The following is a 7,438-nucleotide window of genomic DNA, read 5'->3' on the forward strand; positions in this document are numbered from 1 at the left end:
CCAATTTTATTCTTCTGTAAATTTCCTTCTCATGATCAGGGTCCCCTGTGAGTAATTGACCTAGATAAACGTACTCGATCCTTTACATTTATTGATCGTCAATGGGCCCTGCCACGCTCCTAAGCTGCACCTGAGATATTGCGGGGGAACTTAAGTTCGACGACCGTGGTGTTCTCCGATGTGCATCTAAATCAAAGTACAGCGGTGTTTGCATTTCGACACCACGTGGGAACGTATTCCGACACCTTTTAAGATTGTCTAATCAAACGTAAAGCCGAGTCAACCGAGATGAAATTTACTTGTGCCGACTGACGATGCTGACACGAAGTTGTCGACGATTACTATTACTAACTGGCATATTTGTTGGTATACGACTGCTGGTATATTATTCTATTAGTGCTGGATTTAGTTGCGGGAGCACCAACTACAACCATTATTATATGTAACCGGACAAGAAGTCCCCGTGTTGAAGCATGCACAGCCAGATTTTATTCGCATACAAGCAAGAAAAAAAAAAAAAAAAACTGTAAACTTTGTCTACATTATCATAAAGTGGGTTTTTATATTTAAACGATCTTCGCTCAGTTAATATAAAAATAAATAAAGCGGTAGTAATTTACCAGACAACTACGCATCCAGGAACAGCGGTCCAGTACGTAAAACCGCGTATGACCGCAACAGATCGCCTCTTTAAAACGTTAGGCTGATAAGCAAAACAACGACGAACCTACACACTGCTTCACTGTTCTCGTCGTTCGAAAAATTAGGCGACCTAGCATACTTGTGTCATGCCGGTTGAACAGTCGATCAGTAATTTATAACACAACGTGAAATGCCTCGCAACTCCGAGCGCCGCCGTACACGGTACCGACACGCCTTTTCAGTTGCGCTATACTTATACGCACTAGACACTTTACAAGTCAGCCCTGCCTGCGTTGTGACGATAACGAAAACAGATAACGACATACACCAGCTACAACCATTATTATATGTAACCGGTTCCCGAGTCCGAGGTTCCAAGAGGTTCCGAGGGGACCCTCACCATATGTCCCACCTGACGTCACGCATGCCATGACGTCAGCGTGCCTGGTAACCGGTGCCATGAGTATGTATACATATGGGGCGCTTCACGTGCGTCTTCAAGGGTTATGCTATAAGTAGCGCTATCCCTGCCTACTTCCTGTCTCACGACTTCTAAATGTTAGCGAAGAATTTTTCGGATAACTTTCCGACCGTGTCAAACAGAGCGGACGGGAAAGCTTTCAAGATTAACTTTAATAGAAGGAGAGGAAGACGGGAACATCAGCATTTGCAGCTCCTCAGCGTAAATCCGCATACCAGCAACGCTACCCTTCACTTGGAACGCATTGAAACGTGAACGTGGGGTGATTAGGACGTAAAAGAAATAATGAATAATACTAAGAACAACACACAATTTGGAGATCTAGCAGGACTTTCTACTGCGTCCGCGGCAGTGAGCTCCCACTGATAGCGTGTAAACGGTGCTTTTGTATTGCCATATGCGCGCGATAAAGATAACAGATCGAGGAAAGAGTGCATAGGGCAGACCGCCCGCCGATTGTTTACGATACTGCCAGAAAGGCTGAAGCCAAACTCGGGGTTGCTCAGGTCTGCAAAACACGACGAGAACAAGGCCCCAAACAGCTGGCCAGATACTGCAGCCTTTGTTAAGCTCTTCCAAGCTACTGCGAGCTTGACCGGGGATCTCTGTTGCCGGGATATACGCTGGGGCCCCCGGTACGTCAAACAGGCGTCAAACACTCCACCTCTCCAGTTTCGAAACGACAGCCCTTGCAAGCCTGACAGAAAAATCTCGCCAAGAGCCGCGAACGGGCTTCGAAGCTTCTGACAAGAACTTCCAGAAACGGTCGTCTGTGGGATCGCTATAAATAATGGGCGAAACCTGTCGAAGGCGCAAGCTGGTGTGAAGAGATTGATAAAAAACATCGAACTATAAGACATGGACAAATAATGAGGGGGAGAGTGTAAATGAGCGCGATAAAGGATAATATATGCGAAATCATGCAACCTTCTTTCCCCCACACATATCGCCTGACCCTCACAAGATGGCGGACGTCGCCCAATAGAAGTAAAATTAAGCAGATGCGCATGAGTTGGTGCCGCTGTCCTTAGGCACCATAGTTTCCTCGTTATATGCATTCTCGCTATTTGAGAGTCTATACACGGCTCAACGGTACCTTTTGCGGGAAGTCGGCCATCTTGTGTTAGGCAATAAACTCAATAGAGTGGAAAGCCTACATCCAGTGTCCCGCATATCCCTTATATACGGTCGTACCGCGCACTGTGTCGTGTCTTTCATTTTGCTTCAATGCGTGCTTCATCGGTATCACGAGACGCGAAGGCAAATCGTGGCAGTACTAAACGCGCGATTGTCGCGATCCTCGTAGGAAATGTCTAGGCGTATGGCTTCAGCGTACATCCTATACTTTCTAACCATGCGTTTCGCCCATACAGTTTTTCAAACGTAGTTGTTTCATTACTGCTTAAATTTTATTTATTTTAAGCACAAAAAAAAAAGAAAGAAAAAGAGAGAACCGTGACAACGCCAGTAAATACGACGCATTCTCCCGGGTGCGTCATCGTCACTATAGTAAAACGACGTTAAAATACAACAAATATCAAGCGTTCTTGAAGCTTGGAAGCACGAATAAAGGCCAACTGGGCCCAAGAAAACTTATTTCGTGGCGTTCAAAAGAGGTCGTGTGGTGCCGACGGTTCAAATTTATTTGCACCGATGCCCTACAGTATATCTACCGATTCGATTTTCCGCTCAATTCGGCCGCGCGCTGAAGTTCCGGTCGATGCCATTAATGTTCCACACTGCCAACACATTGCGTTAATTCGATCGTTCCACATTAAGGGAAATATATTATCAAACTAAGGCTTGGCGAGTTGGAAAGATACGCTTTTGATGGAAGGAAAACTTGATCCGGTCAGTAAATGTCCCTTTGATTATATATAAAAAATAAAATGTTTGAGTAGAGTCGCGCCTGCGCGCATAAGCGGTCATTTAGTTTGTTGTTTCATGAGCTCGGCTAGTCTTTATATAGTTACCTAGGCAAATAGGCACACACAACACGTAGTTGCATTCACTTACTGCCTCATGTATACTGCTGTCAAGGCTTCAACGAAGATGGTACATTAAATTCTAAAGAGATGCTGACTTCTAACAGTTCTTTTAGAGCGAAAATAAATTTTAATGGGACTAGCAATGTTGTTAAATATTGAGCGTCATACGCAATAAACATAGCACCACCCAGAAAACATCATGAAAAGGGTTGAGTCCTCTTATACATATATATATATATATATATATATATATATATATATATATATATATATATATATATATATGTGTGTGTGTGTGTGTGTGTGTGTGTGTGTGTGTGTGTGTGTGTGTGTGTGTGTGTGCCGGAGAACATGCTATTACATCATTTGCAGCAGCCTTTACTGAATTTGTAACAGAAACGACACCTAGTGGAATAGGACCTCGTGACCTGTTCGTCACGGCATTCACAAGAAATGTTTTTTTTTTTTTTTTTTTTTTCCAGAAGTGCCCTGAAAGTGCATTCTAAACATTACACTAAGCATTTTTTGGATGTGCATTAAATAATGACTAAAGATGGTTAACAGTTTAGACCCTACCCTATATATTTCTATTATATATTATATTACGGGTATATCTGATCGCCCAAGTCACTGCGAGATCAGCCAAGATTTCATTTGTACTAACTCATGCAGCTTAGCCGTGCCAGTGAATCCGTTAATCTTGATCTCACACGCCATCCCGTGTTTCCGGCTCCGCAATCACTTGCGGTCTGCAAAACAATGATATTCGAGATCGGTTTCTGTTAATGAGAGGCAAACGTCGCTGGCGCTACTGGCACTTGGATTTAGACGCGAAGGCTTCAGAAGTGGTGCCCTGTCATGTATACAATACTTAATACTTGCTGCATACACTTTTTCGGGAAACTTTATATAAGCATGTTTACAATGGTCCTCAGGCACTACTTAGAGATCTCTTCTCGATCCAAAAAGTCCGTTCTGATTTCTCGAAACTGTAATATCTGGAAGTCAAATATCTTCAGCTAGGTCTGTTTATGTGTGGGTTTGCAATGTGTGTGCACGCATTAGCTCAAGGTGGTAGAAAGAAAAGAGAAAGCTGCACTTCTCAAACAAGCAGCCCCCAAACGTCATTTAAAGTACACATGAGTTCTATCCGCACTTTCATAATTCATTCACGCAAGGCCTTAACGCAAAGCTTATCAACACAATTTAAGTGCTGTAATGGTGTACCTAATATATAATCAGATTCTTCAGCAGATAATCTTATATGTAATCAGATTCTAATCGGACGTAAGCATATGTGTGTACCCCAGTTCTGCAGCAACTTCCAAGTTCTGAGAATATAAAAAGGAGTGAGCACGTTTTTGAAAAAGCTACGGAAGTCTTTCAACTCTAGCTCAAAGCGACGCTCATCTCTTCTCGAAGTCAAGAGCGTGTTGTCGCAATATTACAAATGCAAACTTATGCACACGCAAAGACATGAATTTATGATCAGCGCAATTTGCATACAACTGCATAACACGGAATGACTCACGTATACAGAGCTTTTGAAGACAGCGTAAAGCTTAGACCCATCGTAAAACCAGCGTATAAGCGTTGCAATATGAGAGACTTAACACTGATCTGATTCATTCATGGGGGTTTAACCCCGTTTGACGTCCAACAGCGACACTTGGGCTATACGCAATAGTGGAGAGCTCCGCATTAATTTTGGTAACCCGGGTTCTTAAACGTGCGCCTAAATCTATGGGCACGAGCGCCTTTTTCTCAATTTTTTCCCCTATCAAAGTGCAGCTGACGGGATTCGAACCCCTAAACTCGCGCTCAGCAGCAGAACGCCATAGCACTGCCGCGGTTTCTTGTTTGGATTCATGAAAAGTAAGAGCAACACAACATAAACAAATGGTGAAATTTGGTTCTTCCGACGTGTACCGGCTGTTTGGTGTCGTATGTGTTGCTCCAGTACACCAAACAGCTGGTTAATAGTAGTATATCAGTTTGACACAAACAGCACGCGCTTTCCGTTTTTATTACGCCACCTGCTGACTCTACGCGTGCATTGCTACATATCTTTGCATTCGAATGAACAAATAGCAAACAAGATTTATTTTTTAATTTTAGTCCACGTAAAACTGGGGCCTCTGGAGACTGGATATGACGCACGCTACGTTCGTTCTCATGCAAAACGTAGCGCAACGAATAGCACAATTGGCATTGTTTTTTGTTTGTTTGTTTTTAACTTAAAAAAAAAAGAACGATCTACTGGAAGCGGGTAAACATATCCAGCTTTCTATTATCAGAAGCTACCGAAGCGCAAATGAGGTCGCCAGCTCTCGCGACGAATACGCTACGTAAACAAACTAGCATGAAAGCCATACGGGTGAGTTACCCATTATAAAGAAATTGATGAAAACATCCATCATCACCTCCCCCCCCCCCTCCCTTATTTTTCCCTCATAATTTCCTAACTTGCAACATTGCGCTGCGCGCCTGCTCATTTCTTATCGCCTCAATTTGACACGCTACGTAATGAATGCAGTGTTTACAATCGACAAGGCACGGCGCTCGCGGCCTTAGCACATTTCAGGTGACAGTTCACAGTGTACTAAAACAACCACCGTTGTCCCCTCGCAACAATCTAGCTGCGAGTCCAAAATTGGCGACGCTCTCCTGCTCGTGCTGTAGTTTCAGCAGCGCGCGAAGCACGCGCGAAGGTAACAAAGCAAGCGCCTTGCTGTTAAACAGGTGGTGCTAAAAGAGCAACAGCATGGCACACTGCTAATAACAGCTCCGACTCAGCAGAACACTCTTCAAAATGACACACAGTAAATTTCAACATTATTCGGAGCAACCTTGGAGCGGGTAGAATAACAAAACTGGTGCGGCGCCACGACGCGCCGTATGAGGGGGTCTGCAACAGCTGCGTTAGCAAGGCCGACAGCCATCGTCCGCAGTAAGGAATTTCTACTCACACTTATGGCATGTCGCGCGTCACATGTTCACTTATCAAGTCCAGAGCAGCATACACACACCACAAAACAACGCGCACAACCGCACGACCATCGTGAGAAAAGGGCAATGATGTTTTGAGCTTTGGCAGGTTTCGGGCGTCCCGCCATCTGTTAGCAAATGCGCGTACTAAGCGTATGTTTAGGCTTCTCGCCGGTGTTTTCTCGCAGTGATGAAAGCAACAGCGTTAAACAGAGGCATATAAATTAAGGTCGGAAGCTGTAAAAGCGGTTTATATTACCATCATCAAAACGCACTAAACAAAAGCAGAGCCATTGGAGTTATATACCGTCAGTTGCACACTTCAGATCGTCTTCCGATGTGGTCTAGTGGCTAGGATACCTGGCTTTCACCCAGGAGGCTCGGGTTCGATTCCCGGCATCGGAGTGGTTGGTCCCATGGTGTAATGGTTAGCACTCTGGACTCTGAATCCAGCGATCCGAGTTCAAATCTCGGTGGGACCTGCTTTTTTTTTTTTAAATTAATGTTAACGCTTCGCCTGACATTTTTGCCTTCCCACTGGCACTGCAAATGAATTCTTTACAACGTGTGTACGCCGTTGCTCGCACTAAAACTGTATCTGGCCTGATAAAGCTTCCGTTATGTAGCTTCAGCATGTCGGTGAGCAAATGATAATTTGTGCATGAACCATGCATGTAAGACTCAAACGTGATGTCAAGTTAATTTATTACTATTTTCACTTTCTTCCACCCACCTTCTTTTACGCATTTCTCTACCCCTTTGCAGAAAATAGCATCTCTTCCTTTGCCGGCGAAGCTCTCTGCTTCTGAACAAACAGCTCTACCTCTCCCGTGGAAGAAGGAGAAGAAAAAACTATATATATATATATATATATATATATATATATATATATATATATATATATATATATTGTCTTTTCTCTATCCGTGACAAGAAATTTACTTTCCCTTAGCACTGTAGGCGACCGCACGGACAAGAATATAAACGAACGTACATGTATAAACATGGGCATAAAGCTTGAGGTAGGGCACAGGCAAAATAGGCTTCCCTTGCTCTTGCACCCCCCCCCCCCCCCATCCCCCCCTAAATCTTTTGTTCACCTCAATTTTTGTCACAACACATGCTGACACGAGATAAATCCTATCTTTTACCGTCTCAAAAGAAAACCAAAACTACCGCACGTTAACTTATTTTCGAACTCATGGTAGGCGACACTTCGGCCATGTGAATGCCCCTCTTTTCACTAAAAATAACTACAACATGTAATACCGGTAACCTGTTTGTTTGAAATATCCCACGAGGCGTCCAAGTCATGACGGTAGAGCTGGGTAGAGCGGGT

The 7,438-nt window shown here is 43.9% G+C and overlaps 1 protein-coding gene and 2 non-coding genes across 3 annotated transcripts in view; 2 read left to right on the forward strand and 1 right to left on the reverse strand.

Moving 5' to 3' along the window:
* Positions 1-6,217, reverse strand: part of LOC119446560 (D-glucuronyl C5-epimerase-like) — a 63,958-nt gene extending 57,741 nt beyond the window's left edge. The window contains 1 exon segment of the mRNA XM_049664213.1: positions 6,081-6,217. The gene's annotated coding sequence lies outside the window, so the exon portion shown is untranslated.
* A 215-nt stretch (positions 6,218-6,432) lies between these two features.
* Trnae-uuc (transfer RNA glutamic acid (anticodon UUC)) lies at positions 6,433-6,504 on the forward strand. Its single transcript has one exon. It is a non-coding gene; the product is annotated as a tRNA-Glu (tRNA).
* A 5-nt stretch (positions 6,505-6,509) lies between these two features.
* On the forward strand, positions 6,510-6,581 carry Trnaq-cug (transfer RNA glutamine (anticodon CUG)). The gene has a single exon. It is a non-coding gene; the product is annotated as a tRNA-Gln (tRNA).
* Positions 6,582-7,438: the final 857 nt, after the last annotated feature.

Source organism: Dermacentor silvarum, chromosome 3, assembly GCF_013339745.2.
Source record: "Dermacentor silvarum isolate Dsil-2018 chromosome 3, BIME_Dsil_1.4, whole genome shotgun sequence".
In the NCBI taxonomy this organism is placed as follows: Eukaryota; Metazoa; Arthropoda; class Arachnida; order Ixodida; family Ixodidae; genus Dermacentor; species Dermacentor silvarum.